Below are 19,229 nucleotides of genomic sequence, written 5' to 3'. Positions count from 1 at the left end.
CCTAAATGTTAGAGGAAACTTGAACGCTGAGCAAAATTATATTAGGGCAGACTATGCACAGAAGGACAAATTTCACACCCACCACAACCCCTGTGGAGAGCCAGGGTTTGATTACCAGTAGTGGTACCTCCAACTTGGTGGTGTATTCCAACAAACATGGTTAGTGTGTGTTGGTCTGGTCCTGCTGGAGATTTATGACTGTTAAAAGGAAGTTTTTCCTCGCCACTATCGTCTTAGTGCTTGTTCTTTGTGGGACATGGCTTTATCAGTTCTCTGTAAAGAATTCTATAAAGAATACGTTCACGATCCGCTCTGTATTGAAATTCCCTGAGATAACATCAGTTATAATTTGGTGCTATACAAATAAAACTGACTTGACTACAGTCACTGGATGGCTGGGGTGCCCTCATGTGGGTGGGATCCTCGGGGGGAGGATAGCATGAAAAATCACTTGTTTTACACATTTCAGCTCCTTGCTGGCAGGTAAAAGGAAGCATCTGGCAACATTATGTGTCATGCAACACTTGGCTGTTAACTCCCTCCAGGTCAACAGGCACAAGGGCGCTGATGCATATGGAATTAGGTATAATTGGTGCAAAAAAGGAGGGGTAAAATAAACAAAAGAACACTAATTTGAAGTTTTGTCCCACCTGTTTAATGATATTGCAAGACAAACTGTTTTCACCTTTTCACAGTAACGCATGACTAATGGTCCAGTTTAATGATCTACTTCTCATTAATATGGTATTACAGCTGGGGAACATAGCACCTGCCTCATAGTGAATGTCCTTGACCATACTGCGGCACTCATGCCTGAAAAACTGTACATGGGCATATGTGATTTTTATGGACAGTCCCTTTGTGCTGCAGACACACAAACCTTCCAGCCAGGGCATATTAGATTTACCATTTCATTAAGTCCATGAGGAACACAGCGTTTTAAATGGACCATACAGGTAGTCATAAAGCATAAGTCATGTTTAACAACTTATGAACAAGCACTATGCTAATTGAAGCTTTCCCACTTGGTGCATTAATATAAATGTCATAAAATTAGGCAGTAAGGGTGATCAATAGGCCTTGGCCAACACCTACTCAATTACAAGGAAAATGTCTGAAGACACAGAGGAATGTGGAAATGTATGTCCTGTAGAAGTCCTGCGTGAATTACAATAAATAATTTGTGTTGTTCCAGGACTTTTTATGTTTTTTTTTATGTATCTGTTTTTAATAATTTCCCTCCAAAGTTATGCTGTTTGGAGAAATGTGGTGAATATTTTTTGAGTTTTTTGTGGAGCTATATTGAGATGACCTCAAGTTACATTCACAGGAAAATGAGATCTTTAGGTATAGATAGCACGTCAACAGTATATGCCACATAGAAGTGGTATACATCGTCTGAGAGCTGGGGACCTGAAGATGAAGTTGAGATACAGGTCAGCAGTGCATTTAAAATTATTCTAGTCATAAATCTGCAATAACACACTACTACTGCTGCAGCAGTTTTAGGGTTGATGCTGTTTATACACAGATTTGGGGCATAATTTTCATTTTTTACTACTTGAAAATTATTTAAACGATCAAAAAATCCCTCCAAAAATATAACATTAAGATGGTGGTTCTCAGCCTGGGGGTGGGGATCCCCAATGGGGTCTCGAGGTAATATCTGGGGGTTGAGATGGTTGTGGAGAATAAAGTAAAAGAATATATTGTGGCAAGCAGCATGAAATGAGAGCCAGGAAGCAGCTCTTAATGACATTCAGTATGAGGGACAAGCAATGTGCAAACAGCTGAAAAAATGGTAAACTACTCAGTCCAGCAAGCATAAAGGGAAATGCATCTTTTCTTTTTCAGATATCTTGAGGCAAGAGGTCAAAGGACCCCTTTAAAAATACTTTACCAAACTTTGGAGTGTTATTTAGCCCCTTGACAAGCTAACATGACATGATTGATACCAGTGGATTCTCTGGGACTTCTCTGGTCAAATGACACCAGTATCTTCACTCTAGCTTTTGACAGCGTCTGAAAGAGGTGATGTCAGGCACTCACAGTGCTGAAGAGGTTAAAAAAGGACGAACACTCAGCTCAGCTCTTACATCGGAACAAAACTGACTATAAAAGTAGTTTTTAATGTTCGTAGTGTCAGTATATGTTATACTATGTTGATAGAGGTCAGTAGTGACAGTACAGTGAGTGTGAAATCAATGGCAGTAGGTGATTATCTTGCCTGTCAGTGCTGTTTTGATCTCTTCATTGTCTCTTGATTTGGAGGTGAGTGTGAGACCACCTGTGATTCAAAATGATGGCTTGATATTGTATCCTGGTGGAAATCAGTCACCACTGTTCCCTGAAAGCTGATGAGAGAAAAAAAAGGTCGGATTTTTCCAACTGGGTGCACATTATTGTATCAATAAGCAGACTGCGTCTCATCGGAGCAGATGAATAGAATCACATTTCAAAGCAAAGCCCGGGTGCTTAACTGCTGTAGAAAACTTTTCCTTTTGCCTTCACAACGCATTAACCCATGTCTGCCTCATACTGGCCCCAAGGCAAGATATAATTACCACACCGACAGAACAGCATCGGATTGCTGATGAAATTAAACTATTAACGTAGGAGAAATGCTTCACTTTGTCTCTGTCTTCCGGTCTTATCTCTCTTCCTTTGTCTTTGAGGCTGTTTATGGATACGTTTCACTCAGTCTTAGTCTGATTAATGAAAACTTGGATAGGAAAAACTGATGATAGTGATTATCTTATTCAAAGTAAGGTGATAATTAGACTCCACAATCCACTCCACTCACCTAACTTTCTGTGATTTATTATGGCATTCAGTCCAGTTCAATTCAAAATACTTTTTTACTCAAGGGGGGATTTAAGGGAAACAAGGATCTATACAAGGAAAGAGAGTTCTGTCTTACAGTTTTTTAAAAGATTATTGAAGTTTATTACAAACAGTTTTGGCCTTTACTTCTATCTGTTAAGGGTAGTTCAGGTATTTTTAAACCTGAGCCATATGAGCTTTGAAAAAAGGTCTGTGATTATTCTGACTTATATTGCAATTGTGATATGATTTGCAATATGAGAGGGAATGATAACTGTTACACCAGTATTTTCATTTAACATATTACAATGATCATGGTGGGATTGTAGGGGCCCTACTTTGAAGGGATCCTTTCCATAATGTTGTGATACACTAATAAACACTTTTAGTGGATGCAAGGAATACCAGGATTACCAGGGTCTGACTTTAAGTATGGCCCATGGCCACAAATAGCTACTTTGTGGCCACCAAATATTTCATATTTCAAGTTTTATCCCCATACTGTGAGCCTTCACCAACACAATGTGGTTGATGAATGATTCCTTCGTTCCTTTTACTTCAACATCCCACAAAAAAACGTGAACAGCAGTTTTCACTGGCTAGCTACTGATGTGTCGGGGCTACTGAAATATGGGTATGTTTCGCAGCCAATTCCCAAACTGTTTGTACCTTTTTGTCATTTCAACCCAAAAATATGTAAAAAAAAAAAAAAAATAGGACCCAAGTTTATAAATACTATATTTAGCATTTAAGAAAACATTGCACTCAGCAAATTAATTTTGTGTAACATGGTTTCATGTTTAAGTAATGGGATTTTAATGCCTTGAATACTTCTTGGTTGTATTTATACATACTGTAGCTTCTTGACATCAGATAGCTGTCTGACGTGTCCACGTTTAAAGTGTAAGTGAACTTCATTTGAACCTCAGTATGCTTGTGATATATACATGGTAGTGCGTTACTTGTATATTAAAATGTAGACGTAGACATTTAGCTGCCTCTGTCATCAGTCAGAAGGCTGCTGCTTTACACCATGACATGTCAGTGCTGAAGACAAAAGGCAGCTTTGGCACTGCTGAAAGAAGTTTTCTGGTTCATGCTCAAACAGATTTGCACAGAGGCGTGTCAACTTCCATTTAAGGCTGATTTTAAGAGTAGGAGTTTGGCTGGTGCACATGCACAAAATGTCATCATAATTGAGATGTATTACACTGAAAAATGCATAACGGGTTCAAAGACTGTGTATGCATTATGTATGTTTGCTTCCGTGCATGCACAGACTTTTAGTTCTGAATGTTGATGTAAAAACCATAGAATGCATTTAGCACCCAGCTGCTGGGTGGCTCCTGTTTGTGGCTTTTTTTTCCCATTGTCGTGTCTTGTTGTCCTCCAGGCTCACTGTGCCAAGTTAAGCGTGACAACAATCTCAGGTGATGGTATAAGAGCGACTGATTTTCATGGCAATGTTGACATATTCCAGTTTCAAAGACACGCAGGGCACAGTGTAAAACATACAACTCCAGGAACCCCAGGTGATCTGTGCTCAGTGTAAGGGGAAAACCATCTAAATTGTACTCTTTAATTACTGTTGTAAGTCCTCACTATTTGATCACTCCAGGTAATCAGAGTATTAGTGTGCATGTAAGCTGCTCTGTGTCTTTCTCATCCAGCGTCTCAAACAGAAGCGCCTCAGCTCAGAGTAAACCTTGGGGAGAAATGAACCCAGCCACCTTGACATCACAGCTAATTTTAATCTAAAAGCACTGATACAGAAATAACAGGAGGCTCGTAACATGTCTGTATCATGTGTAGAACTGTGACTAACATTTACTATTGTTAGACACTACAGAGTTTTATTGTCATTTGATTGGTAAAATTATTTTTTCTATTTAAGGGACAGGTCATTACACAATAAAAATGCATATTGTTATTGGTTTCATTTATCCATCGAGATTGTTTTGGTGTGATTTGCTGAGTTTTTCAGATATTGGCTGAGGAGATATGCGCCTTCTCTTGAATATAATGCAACTAGATGACACTCAGCTTTTCAAATAATTTGAAAAACTCATCAGCAGTTTCTCTTTCCAGAAATAATGACACAATTACTCAAAATACTTCACAGACCTTGTTGTGAGCAGTTTCATGTTGAAACTATATACTCACTAATGTCCACTAATGTTATCACCACACAAAAGGAAACATGCATGTACTCATGGAGAAGAGGTTCATGCTCGTCTTTGAGTCAAGACGCAAGTTAGAAAATAGTTCCTACACTGCTCACAACAAGGTCTGCCAATTATCTTGTAATTATTTCTGGAAAAAGATGTTGCTGTTGATTATTTCCTCTTTTTTTGAGCTACAAAGCTGAGGAACATCTAGTTCCATTATATTCAAGAGTGGGCAACCATCTCCTCGGCCAGTATCTCCAATCTTGGCCACTCAGACCAAAACAATCTTAAAAATATGTATTTTTGATTTTTTGGTGAGCTGGCCCTTTAAATATCAAATATAATTGATTAGCACTTACAAAAGCTCTTTTCATAAAGATCTGACAAATAAAATTTGTTGGTTTTTTAGCCTGATGGCTCGTGGCCACAAAAGCTACACTGTGACTACCAAGTTCTATCCCTATATTTTGAGACTTTGCCAACACAGCGTACCAGTTCCACAAACATCCTGATTACTTCACTGTTTTAGTTTACCATTCTACATACAAGGATCTGTACTCATTGCCGGCTAGCTACCGATATGTGTGGCTACTAAAGTATGCATGTACTAAGCTTACTCAGACTACTGACATGATCCCTACACAGGAACCAAAAACACAAACTAAAAGAGTGAACAGAAGCAGGAGTTTAAGTGACCAGAATGTGACACATCTAAGGACCTAATGCACTGCTGAGTGTGCTGCCAGTTCCCTTCACTAGCTGAGAAAGCTAGCTAGCTGGCTTCAGGAAACACCAAAGCACAGTTGATGGGAAAAGTGAACAACAGAAGTGTCACAGTAATGGAGAGCTTTGTTAAGTTGCATTGAACTGCCTTTTTGTTTATTGTTTTTAAATAAGTTTACATTTGGACTAGCAGAAATGTACTTTGGCTACCTTATTTAGGGGCTTGGTGGCCCATGGGGCCAGCATTAGTGTCAATCCCTGTTTATTCACTTGTTTTGTGTATCTATGTATCCTGTTCAGAACAGAAAGGATGGTGCCTTCCTGATATATGGGGTGTTTTTTTTCCCAACTAAATTAAAATATACATCATTAGAGAAAAATACTTATAATTTAATGCAGACTGCAGCTTAAAAAAGTATACATCATTTCCTGCCAGGCTCTCAGTAACTGTGAGATTACAGTATGTGCATTCAACCCTGCAGTAAATGGGCTGCATGGACTAAGTCACTATGACTCATGAATACTGTAGGCAACCAGCACAAATGCAAGCCATTAGTGTACTTTGTCTCAGCCACGTCAGGCATGTGTGTATCATGACCGTAATCATTTCACGCTGTGTGTGGGGGTGTGTGTATGTGTGTGAGCACATCACTGTCAAACATGGATGCGAGTGCTTGTTTGTGGAAGAAGATAGAGAGAAGGGGGAGGGAATGATTCCAAGATGCCTCACTTACAGATAGAAGTAGAGCAGCAGTCTGAATCTTCCAGTTTCTAGCTCGACTCTGGCCCAGTGTAATCATTAATACATCAAGTGATGATGTGTCTTTGACAGTCTGTTGCACCTGTTTCACCGCAAAGATAGAAAAGAACCTCAGAGCGGCCAGCTTCAGAGCACACTGGAAAAGTTGTCAAAGTTTGCTGCTGCCTCAAATGAAATGCCTCCTCACATTAAGTGAGACGTTCTCGCTGCACAGTAAACACACACATACACACTTTGGACCAACAGGCAGAATCTGATCATTCACAGTCCCCTCATTAAATTACTTTTACGGAGGATTTTCACCGTTCATTCAGTTCACTCATATTATTGTCATACATCTGATTCTGGCTAGGGCCAGTATAATATATACAGTTATTCAGTATGTAAGGCTGTGAGGGGATGGATTTTTTCTTACTGCAGAGACAAAGCAACATATTCCTGCAGGATATCAATTTACATGATAATAATAATAATTATGTTTTATAGAACTTTATTGAAGTGTACTGTCACAAGAGTAGTGTAGCTCATTCAAGGAATAGGGCAGTGTGTGTGCGGCCTGCAAGTGAAGGAAGTGAGCAGCAGAAAGAAAGTTAGACTTAGCAGCAGTTTGTCAGTGTGGCAGTAAATGTACAGTTCAGGTCACAGCGCGTCAGTTAATAAAAGCCATAGCTTGTCAAGATCAAGAAAGGCTCACCTGTTATTGCCGAACTGCTAAAAAGCGGCAGAGTTAGCCCCAAAATAAGCTGAGCAGGAAAGGCTAGCATTAAGCTAATGCTAACAAGATTTATTTATTCAGATTTATTTATATTTATTTTAGGAGCTTGTTAATCCAGCCTTGAAGTGCAGCAACCTTTTGGAAACGTGATAAAAATAAATCCATAATGATAAATTAACAGTGTTTTCTGTATTTATTTATCCATTTTTTCCATCTTCAAATCAGTTGTTGTTGTTAGCATGATGTCAGGTGCCCACTAGCAATCCCAAGCTGGTTATCATCACAGGCCTAACAGTGCATATGTTATAGTGTTGTTGGTAGATGTGGTCAGGCATTTTTATCTCATGTCTTTTTTATGACCTTAGCTCATTTGTTTGAATTTCCAGTGCAGATAAAACACATTTTCTCCAGTAAAATGCTGGCAGATAAACGCTGAACTTAATTTAAAAAGAAAATGTGACTTGACTGTCAAGTGTTACTCTGGCTGTTTTGTTTGTATCAGTGAGTGTGAATTAGGTCAGTCAATGTGTTTTTGGAATAAGTGAATATTTGAACAAATCTGCAAAATCTGCTATCACTGCATGTTTTTTTTTCTTGCAATAATGTGTTATGAAAAATTTTATACAACTCTTATTTATATTAGGTGTTGCACAATGAAAAACTCAAAATGACCCGATGACATCGTCTATTTAAAATGTGTCCATCAGTGTGCATGAATGAGTCATGGACTTTATATCCACATGCCTGGATGGCTTCTGTGCTTGTTTCATTAGTTTTTCTTGTGTGACATTTCACCAGCCGGTTTGGTTTGGTTGGAAACCAGCGACGTTAATGACACAGAGAAAGTACACGACAGCTCGCCACAGCTTGTCTGTGTTGCACTTTTTGACTGCAGGCTATGTGTCTTTACTCCCACTCACTGTTGGCATCGATGGTGCAGGACAACAAAAGGGACAACTCTTTCTGTCATTGCGGAAAATCCAACAAGTTCACACCCTTTCCCCGGATAAAGAAGTTATTGTTGTGTACAGAGGCCTTTAACAAATACCCTTTGCCTGCTTTGTGAGTCATTTCACTAGTTTGAGTTTCTTCTTTTGCAGTATTTTCGTGCAGTTTTCAAGTTACCAGTGTCAGCCGTCAGCGCATGGGTCTCAGTTGAAGTTTAATGACTTGCAGCCTCACTGTAAGTGGCTGAAATTCTGTAATCAGGCTGCCCCATGTTAACATAACACATGACTCATTATGACATCATCACTAAATAGCCACAAAGAATCCAGTCTTGATGGTTAATAACTTAAATGTAATGTGTAATTTCCTGTGTTGAGACAATGTGCTACTAGGCTTGCCATGGTAGTAGATGTTATCAGTGTTAAGGCATACACCAACTATATTACTTGCCCACCAACCTGCTGCCTAAGCATGTTATCAATTCTTAGTTGGACGCTGGATGCATTATAATTATAAATTAAAAGTGTCTGTTCCAGACAACAGCCGCAGGAGTCAACCTTTAAATGTAACGCTGTCAGCTAATCACGTCCTGACATGAGGATGGCATGTGATCACTTGACAGCTGGATATGGTACAGACGGAAATCAGCTGGAAGGGCAGTTATGCAAAGCAGCCCAGCATCGCCAAGCAGCCGTAGGGTATGAGCACACATAAAAGTGCGTATTCTGTTGTTCATTACATTAGCATGAAGGTGCTAGTTGGTGCTAATTTGTCAAAACTAAGGATGATTTGGGAGCTACCATTACAACTGGCAGGTACTAAACGTTAGCGTTAACGTTAACTACAGTTGTTGGAGTCGGTGTTTGGGATGTGTGATAAACATTGCAACTCGCACCTTACTAATGAACCAACATTCTAATTTTTTCTTTATCCAAAGTAAGGGGAACATCTAAACATCTAACATTAAAGATTAAAGTAGCTTCTCTAACAATTGTTCATGTTAAGCTGCCTTCACATAATAAGAAATTTGCTCTTGGCTCGTCTTGAGGAAGGGTGCAGAGACACGAAGCACAGGGCTATATATGATGTCTGCCTGGCATACAAACAGCAAAGCAAAAAATTAGTTTGTTGAGTATATGCCTGTTTACAAATCTGGCTTGGGCTGGGCACATTTTGGATTTTTTCCGATACCACTGCTAAAATAATACTTTTGAAACGATACGGGTGCTTAAATTATGTCTGAACCGAAACTTAAAAAAAAGAATCACAAAATGTTAATACTGTCATTGAAGAACAGCTTTTTCATTGCAAAGGCAAATGATTTGATTTGATATTCTACAAAGTCCATCATCAAACTTCAGAATTTCTTTGCAGAAGTAATTTATTTGTTAACTGGAGGAAAGGCTGCTGTCTTCCTCATCAGTGCTTCATTAGACACATCACATCTAGTGCTCTATAGCTCTGCCACCCTTTAAATTGTTATTTTACACGTTTAAGGTAGTTATTAGCTAACGTTGGGTCAAAGTCAAAACACCTTCTGCTAGAGCAATGTAGATGAAGTGTTGCCGTAATTTTAACAAGGCACATTTGATGATGTGTTTGTAACATTCGCGACACAGGCCATCTTTTTCAGTCAACAGCTCAGGCATGTGGCACTGAAATGAGGCACCGGAATCTGCATTGTGATTCAGTCCTGTATTTACCAGTCGTATAGTGACAATATGGCACCAGGTTTTGATACCCAACCCTATTGCATCAACTACTGTGTGACGGCTATGTCGTCACATACAGCTGTTACTTCACTTTGAAAGGTTAAGTTAAAATAATCAACAGCCCAGGCAGAGTCGTTTTCCACTGATCATGTGTGAGCACTTTTAGCACCATTGCTAATATCTTTTCTTGTAAACTGTCTGCTGTAATCGGTCACAAGTTTATTAAAGCTACTGCAAGGATCTTTAATTTTTTGTTAATTTGGAGGATCCCCCTGCTTTTATCTAACTGGCTAATGTATGGCTCACTTTGATATGGGAAATTGTAAACACAGTCTTGTTTCATCTAATTTCAAGGAGAACCCGGTGGCAGATAAACTATATTGAAATTGTTGATGTATGTCATGTAGTGCTGTCAGTCATAAATTGACTGTTTCATAAGCAGTTAAAAACTCCTTGCAGTAACTTTAACAAGAACATTTTCTCACCATGCCATCCCTGTGTGCCACCAGTGTGCGTACTCGCCATCAGAATTGATCTTTGTGTATTATCTCAGTCAGTTTGGATCGGAGTTTGCCTGGATGCTGCAGCTCTTAGTGGAAGTCTCCTGTTGATCCACTGCTCACAGCTCCCTGGCCATCATACAGGAGGTGGGAGGAGAAGGAGGAGGTGAGGCGCGAGGGGGGGGGGGGGGGGGGGTGAGGGTTATAGCTGTGATGCCTCCAGATGCTCACTGATTGTTCCCTGTGATTGCGCTGCTAGTAACGGCGACCCCCCTCCACTCTACGCAGATGGAGCTGTCAGCTCCATTATGGGTATGAGATGATTAAAACTGCGGTCGGTAAAGCCGCTACTGATAACTCGGGTCTTGTTAGACTGTCTGAGAGTCGTGAGGTTAAATGTTACAGGTTTGTGTGGAGTAAGCAAAAGGTACCATGTGTTCCTGAAAGATACGGTAGAGCCTTACAGTACAGATCCGTCCTGTGGCTTCCTGATTCTGACACTTTCAGTGGCTGTTTGTGGGAGCTGGAAGCTGTTTAAAATAAATATATGCATCTGGCAAACAGTGCACATCATGTTATCAAGTTTGTGAAGGGAGTGGAGGGTTAAATGAATGGAGTAAATAAGTAAGTCTGTAGAGCAAAGTGAGCCCATGTAAAATGTATGTTAAGTGTCTCAGGAATCTATTTTTAAAGGAGCGAGCTCAGTGCACATTGTAATGCAGCATTTTGACCTGCGGTAGACCTGTAGAGGCGTACAATACACCCTCTTCAACAGCGAGAGACACACATAGAGACAGAGAGAAACCACTTTTCCCAACGGTTACCATGGCAATCCAATAAATTTGCCATTACTCTCTGTATTGACTCTCAATAAAGTGGGTAAAAATGAATCTCCTTTTCTCGAGCGTTAAATCTGGACTTAAACGCTGATGCCGGGTGACAGGCGTGCAGAGTCAAACCCCCTTTCCCTGATTTACAGAAAACTCAGCCAAGAGGAGATGAAGGGGCCAGACTGAGCAGATGCTGTTTCACTTTCTGTTTCTCCGCTGCTCAGCTCTTTCTTCTTGGCTTGACACATCTGCCTAGAGGAAGAGGAGTGCAGATGTTGACTGAGACACTGCTTTGGATAGAGGAGATTGTTCCGTCTATCAGAAGGATTATGGCTGGATTTTAATATGACCCCCTTTCTTCAAACTCATTTGAGATGATTTATTTTAGCTTTTGAGAGATTTGTCAGTTTTGTTAGAAAATGACAGCAAAGACAGAGAGGCTGCAGAAGAATTGGACTCCAATCCATTGCAGGTGCATGGTTAGTTTCCCAGCCCATTTGCCTGCTAAACAATTCAGCTCAGCTTTGTTTGGTAAAAAATACCTCCTGTCACCAACGTGACAGTACACAGATTTCAGGATGGTTGATTGAAGCCGCCTCAGTCGCAATGCCATTTTACACCCACCTGAAAATTGCAGTCATTTCCATTCATCTGTTGTTAGCGGGATGAGCTGCTGTGTGTTCCTCACTGTTCCTATCACAGGTTGGCACACGAGACAAGTGTATCCTCCTGTAAGGGATGCCATCATCGAAGCAGTATACTTTGATGACCCTTTTTTTGGAGGCCGTTTCTCGCATTTGCCGTTCAGCTTGACTGCATTATACAGCAGTGACTTTGACACTGAGAGAAAAAAAAACACTCTTAGAAAAAAGGGTTGTCCCTGAAGGACTGAGGTTCTACCCAGAACCATACTTCTTTACTTACTTCTGAAGAATCCTTTTTTGCAGAAAAGGTCTGGAAGACTAAAAAGTTTCATTAAGAACTTTTTTAATCCAAAGAACCCTTTTGAAAAAAGATGTCTTTTGTTAAGGATTATTTGTGCCATAATATAAAAAGATTATTGGTGGAACCCCCTGGGTGGGTTCTTGATAAAATCTTAGGAATATAAAAGTGTACTCAATAGATCATTGGTAGGTTCTAGATGGAAGGGTTCTCAGTAGAACCCCCTGGATGGGTTCTTGATAAAACCTTTGGAATATAAAAAGGTTTTTGGAGGAACCTCCTAGATGGCTTCTTGTTAGCACCCTGAAAAGGTGAAAGGATTCTGGAGAGGGTTCTGGGTAGAACCATCACATCATATAAAGGTTTTCCTTTAAAACCTCTCATGGGGGTTTTGGGTGAAACCTTTCACAGATGGTTCTAGATATGTTGGGTTCTAGGTAGAACTCTCTGAAAGGGTTCCAAGTGATACCGCTATGAAAGGCTCCACCAGGAAACAAAAAGGGTCCTCCTGTTGGGACAAGCTGAAGAACCGTTTATGGTTCTAGGTAGCCTCTTTATGTCTAAGCGTGTAGAGTAATTGTTTCTGATCTCTGACTCTTCATCTTTACCGTCCTCTCCCTCCATCCCACTCTCTTCTCTGCCTCGGTCTCACAGCACTCTCTTCTTCAATAAGTGTTTTAGATTGCTTGGTGACTCAGTGGAAATCAGTCCAGATTGACACTTTGACACCCACGTTAATTGGCAATTCCTAACTATCAGCAGGCCGCCTTTGACGGAAGTCTTCCCCCAACCTGTCCTGCTCAGGTGCAGGAGAGACGATCTTTGAGGGGTCAGGCTGCGTATTAGCTTGTATTGAATATGCCTGTACAAATGTGTTTTGTGGTGTGTGGGTGTGAGGCGGCTCAACCTCTGTAAGCCACAACTCTGTTTTACAAATGAGGGGCCTTTCCCACATTTTTCAGCAGCTTTTAAGCCAACACTGTGTGGGTGTGTAGGCACCATTAGCTCTAAATGGCTCTTTGCTGTGGATGCCTGATAGGACTTGCTGCTACATACAGGCAGTCCAGCACACAGACGCACACACACAAACACACACAACTAAAAGCTGATGATAACTCATACATACATGCACAATAATTATCGTCATTCTCTTTTCCTCATCATTTGTCCAGCATTGCCTTGTTATGGCATTGTTATTCAGAGGACAAACTGCCAGCAGTTTAGATGCTGTCACATAATTCACCACATAAATTGCAGATTGACGATTCAGAAATTCAGCAAGGCCAAAAACTGTGATATAAATGGATGCATGCCAAGGCTGAATTGTGTTTGGTTGCTATAACCGTATGTACAATGACAACTTAAACGATAAGTGTTTTTTTTTAAGAGGAAGTTTTTTCATGCAGTATTTATGTGTTCAGTCAGGATAGAAAAACACATTACTGTACTCCTGTAACCTTCTTCTTCTTCTTCTTCATGTGTATTTGAGCAACAGCATTTTTCTATTCAAAGACATTTTGACTTGTCAATGTAGGAAAATCACAGGCCAAAATGATAAAAATTAGTGATGGTTGAATTCCATTTTGCTGCCTTAGTTCCAGGGTCTAAGTGTCATTCATACCTTCACACCATCATGACCTATAGAGATACTTGAATAGAAAAGCGTCATTAATGTTATTAAAAAAAAACTTGTGCTTTTTCTTCTTGGACACCTCAAAATGTCAGGTCAAACAGGTCTATTGTGACAAAATGTTCTTCATTACATCAGAGATGAAGAACTAGCATTAGCTCAGGTTTGTCTTGTTTCAGTAAAGCAGTTGTAGCCCATGTTCCCCCAACAGGATTCCCCATATTTTATTTTATTTTATGTTGTGAATTCTTCAGGTTTAGACATTGATGATGAGTTTTATTTTGAAAGTACACTTTTGTTTCTGCTTCCTTGTTTTGCCACTCATCATCTGCGATGTTTCTGCCCTTGCTACAGCGCAGAAGTCACTGATGATGTGCTGTCAGGGTTCATGTTGCACAGTAACTCTGGCCCAGTTAACTTGCTCTGTATTGCTTTAAACACAGTTAACACAGCAACTGTGGTGGTTGTTTAGCATTCACATAGCCACACAGTTTACTGATCTCATCTTACAGTCCTGAAACGTTTTTAATTAGTTTCGGCTATCACGCACAAGCCTCAGATCTACAAAAGCTTAAATCCAACTGATTACTCCTGACCAGAGCACTGAAGTGGCGGCCATGACCCATTCGCCCACCACAGCAGTCGTCCCAGGGGGAAACACTGCTTCCATATAACCAACATTAGCAAATACCTTTACTGAAGAGACTTGGAATCACTGTTTGCACATGGCCACGTCTGACCGAACAATGGCTGAACATTTCAACAAATGACCCAGGCTTAGAGATCAGTATAGCAACACAGCACTAATTACTGTACGAACTCAAGAAATGTGTTGAGTCGTAAATGTGGTCTACAGTTTTTGCCATAAGGAGGCAGCAGAGCAAACTGAGAAAACAAGACTGACATTTTACTATCCTATAAAATTATAAAGAAAATATCTGACTCTTTAACTGCTAAATTGTCCGCCATGTTCATTAGCTCGTCACTAACTTTGTCTCTCTGTGGTTTGGTGCTCGCCAGGTAGTGTAAAGTGGCTTTATCAAAGCTTTTTTTTGCTGAAAACAGCTGCCCACCACATCTCAAAATGAGGTTCATGAGACTAAACCATCCATACAGTAAGGTTGAGGGTCAGGTTGAGGGTCTCAGATCTAAAACAATTGGCTGAAAACCACTGTATAACGGAACTATAGGGTTTGGTCTTAAGTAGGGCTGAATAATTTGGAGAAAATATCAATTGCAGTTATTTTGACTAATATTGCAATTGCGATATGATTTGCGATATTAGATATACTGATAATTTTTACATTGTTATTCTTATTTTAATTGAAAAAACATGTTAAAATAACTGTGGTGTGATTTTTTTGTAGGAATCTGTGCCAAATGAAGATTTTGTTTAAGTCTGTAGAATCTGATTTGTAGGACAGGACATGTCTGCCTCACAACATTAATTCATTTCAAAGCTTTTTGACATACAGTTTGCCTTTAACAAATATTGCACCTCCTGTAGAAAGTTGCAGAAACCCATATTGCGATTTTAATAAAATTTTCAATTAATTGTGCAGCCCTAGTCATACATCTCTGGGTTGGTTTCTATGAGCAACATCTCTCACATCATTTGTCGTTTGTGTCCTACAGGCCTGGTTGTATTTTTAGCTGTCGTTTTGACCTTTTTTGCTAAGTGCTGGGCATTTAGATATTTTAAACTGAGGCAAATGTTGTGTTACAAAAGGTTACTAACGCAAATTTTGAATGCATTCCACCGGAATATGGTAGAAACCACACTGAGGAGGTTTCAAAGGTGCTACAAACCTGGCATTACCTGCTACGCACATTTACTGACTGCACGCTGTGTTTTTGCTTCTAAGCTGGGGTATTTTATTAAAAGCAGGTAGCAAGGACAGATTTCATTTAACCACCATCCTTTTCTTTGACATCTTCATGAAAGTGTCATGGCATAGAAGAGCCAGAATCTCATTTATTTCTTGCTGGGAGCACTGATGGGGGCTCAAAATCCTGCCGCCACAGAGGTCACAATCTCGCCGCGTCCACCTCTCTGTATCTCTTTTCTGTCTCTTTCTTTCTCGATCTATCTCCCTCTCAGCCTCCCTTTGTTTGGCAGTGATTTGACCAAACAAAACCTAACTGGGTACTTCTAAAGCAAGGTGACTGCCAAAGGTGATTTTTCAACCTGACTGCCAGGACACAATGAGTTTTAGATAGCCAGGCCAAATTTCCCCTCACTCTAACTGGCAGTTCTGGATGAAAATAGAACTGGCCCCTGCACTCACATTTGTCACCCATGTCATTATCTGCTCTATTATCCCTGCACCCATAAACGTACTACCCCGAAAATGAGGTTATAATGGACTTAATGTTGGTGTTTGTGTTGCTGGACCTCACGTTCTTGGGTTCATTTGCTTCATTAAAGAGATGTATTAGGGAAGTATATGTATTTTTGGCTCCAAATGGCAGCCTGAACAAACTCTTAATGAGCTATTTGGACTTAAATACCCTGAAAACATGTAGCGTAGCACCAGTAAACTACACACTGCACACTCATGTTTATCAGCAGAGCCAATTGGATTCCTCTGGTATGAAATCACAGACTGACCACATGTATGTGGTGTGTTTACTGATATCACATTGACCAAGAGATAGTTGCAAGAATTTTGTGACAGTTTTCTTGTATTTTGCAACAAAATAATGTGATTTAAAGGCAAAAGATATAATACTCCAGCATTCAAAACTGAGTACTGGACTCCAAATAGTGAATTGAAGCCACAGACGGTATATTAAATCCTTATTTATTATACAGTCTTTGGCTGAAGCAAGTTATTTCCCCGGCCCTCTCCTCCCCAGCAACCATGTGCTATGTTTTGACAATGAGAAGTGATGAGTCCTACACTATAATGTAATGACAATGTAAAGCTAAATTCATTATCCTGAAAACAAAAGCCAACTGCTCTGAAAATACACACTCTGGAGTTGGAGTTGACTACCTTCCTTACTAACTGCTAGTAAGGTTTGGGTACCATTCACATTTGGACCAACACGCTACTGATACCAGTACCTGGAATTCAGTACTGCTACCCAACAGTACCTTTTTTCAATACTTTACCCTCTCTGTAATAACAAAAATGTAATTTCTATTGTGAAAAATAAGTCCATATTTCTCAATTTCCACATTGTTTCTTACTTTGAATGTTTTGCTTTTTATTTAGAACTTTTTTTTAGACACCACTCAAAATAAAATCCCTCCTTTTCCCTTCTCAAACCTGTCTCTACAACCTGCAGAGAGACAGTCAGTCTGTCACCAGGGCAACGCTGTTGTTTACGTCTCAGAGGAAACACATGACATCCTTCCCGTCATGTTGTTGTTGTCGTTACCACCACCGTGCTTGCATACTGTAATGTTTCCCCGTTCATAGTCTGTAAGTTATTAGTCTGCAAGTCACGAATATTGTTTTCATACTAAGCCAACACTCAGCCACTGGCTCAGTTAGCTAACATTAGTAAAAATAGTAACCCAATGAAGCAGTGAAAGAAGCCCAGTTACTTCCAACAGCTTATTTAACTAGCTAATGAGAATCAGAATCCAGATCAGAATTTGTTTCATTGTTTCCACATAATTTCTGTGACATGTTCGTACATAAAACATAGTGCTTAAAATATAAACAAAGGTTAAGGGGAGTGCTGTCGGTTGAAAGACCACGAATAGAAAAATAAAGAATAGACAATAACAAAAATAGAAAAATAAGATCACCTGACATTTGTGTTTAGTTAATCGTGTTACCCTTGCCAGCATTTCACATTAAACATAATGTGTCGTCTATTTTTGATGATGGTTAACCACACTCGCGACCGCTTTCAGCTCGCTTGCCCTGACTCTCTCACTCTGCTCTGTGACTGAACAGGCTGCTGCTCGCTCTAACGTCGCTCTCTTTTTCTCTATACTCTCTATTACCCTCTCACCCAGATGCGCTCCCAGGTATCAAAATTTGGCACTGACTGATTTAAACATGAATTGGTACTGATGTAATTCAGTCTGTACCATTAAAAGTATCTAGTTCGGTACTCAACCCTACTGCCAGACTCCATTAACATGTTGCTCCATTAAACCGTTAAAAACATCTGCTCCCTCTAAAAGTCGATTGATAATTTCTTACATCTCATAAACAGACACTAATTCTGCGAACATCCAGTCGAGGATAGAAAATTCAGAAGAGAACGTGCTGGCTGGAGCGTTGTTGTCAGAAAAGCCAGAAGCTCAACTTCGCACGTTTCCCTAATCTCTCATGACATATCATCATCAGTTCATGATTTAGTACAGTACAGTTAGTACATAGAGCATATTTCTCTGTTAATCAGTTGTGGTTTTACGGGACAAAGTGCAGCTTTTGATTTGAAATCACTTGACTGGGAAATGCCTCCTTTCACTCGAATCTCATCAATGCAAAATGAAACAATTCTCAGTAGAGACCTCAGCTATTGATCAAGGTCAGGGGCGAGCTCTATTATGTCTGAACTCAGACAGATGTTAATTTACAACTGAACGCTTTCAACCTAACAGCCTTGACGTCAGCCGGAGACAAGCGGAGCCGGAGAGGAGGGAGGGTAGAGGCGGCATACGAGGGAAATGCAAATGACTCGCCAGATAAGTTAATGTGCCTTTGCCAGGGCAAGGGACTGCGATTGCATGGGGAAGGTAAGGCTTCCCTGAGCGAGCCTGAGATATCATTAATCCAAGTTTGACCTGGCCTGCCTTCTGCACGGCCCTGCCCACAGAAGTTTATTATCCAGGAGGAGGCTGTCCAGGCAGCAGGCGGTCAGAGGAGAGGCCGTGTGCTTTCCAAAAACGACCGAGCAGCACTTCCTTTCGAGCCGTCCGAAGACAAATTGGCTTGGATCAGCAGCTAGGCAGCTGGCTGATGGAGAGGTGAGATGTATAAGGCCCACGTGGGCATCTTCATCATGACGGCTTTTCTTTTCACCTTTTTTCTCGCCCGTCCTGCAGCATGTCACCTGCTGCAGTGTGTCATTGTGTCCTAGTGGCTCTCGTGCTCGATCACTCACCCACACAACACGCTAACCATAGAGTGCGGTTGAATAGGCTCACACTAATCCTCACTTTAGACATGTATTTTGTTTGTGGATTACTGTCCTCTGGCAAAAGTGAGAGATCAGCACACACAGGAGTCTTAAGAGTTTAAACAAGAACAATGCTTTTGTGCTGTAGTCATGCAGAACAAAGGGAGCAAGCGGAGAACCTTTGGTCCACTTCACTTCTGCAAGGTGGTTAAGATGCAGGAGGCATTCATTTAAAGAGTGGTCATAATTTTATGGCTTCGCACCGTCCAGACAGCTTAGCCAAACACGGCCGTAAATCAGATACCTTGAAGATGTCACATAGGTGTGCAGAATTATGATGATGTGGTTTTCATTGCTCTGGTTTGTCTGGTGATTTTACCGAAGGGGAAG

At 40.4% G+C, this 19,229-nt stretch overlaps 1 protein-coding gene across 1 annotated transcript in view; it reads left to right on the top strand.

Annotated features, from left to right (window-relative positions):
* ajap1 (adherens junctions associated protein 1) overlaps positions 1–19,229 on the top strand; it is a 71,706-nt gene that overhangs the window by 40,790 nt on the left and 11,687 nt on the right. The window lies entirely within an intron of this gene.

Source organism: Lutjanus erythropterus, chromosome 6, assembly GCF_056507025.1.
Source record: "Lutjanus erythropterus isolate fLutEry1 chromosome 6, fLutEry1.hap2, whole genome shotgun sequence".
Taxonomy (NCBI): Eukaryota; Metazoa; Chordata; class Actinopteri; order Lutjaniformes; family Lutjanidae; genus Lutjanus; species Lutjanus erythropterus.
The sequence above is the reverse complement of the archived record's forward strand: the minus strand, read 5'-3'. Positions and strand labels throughout refer to the sequence as shown.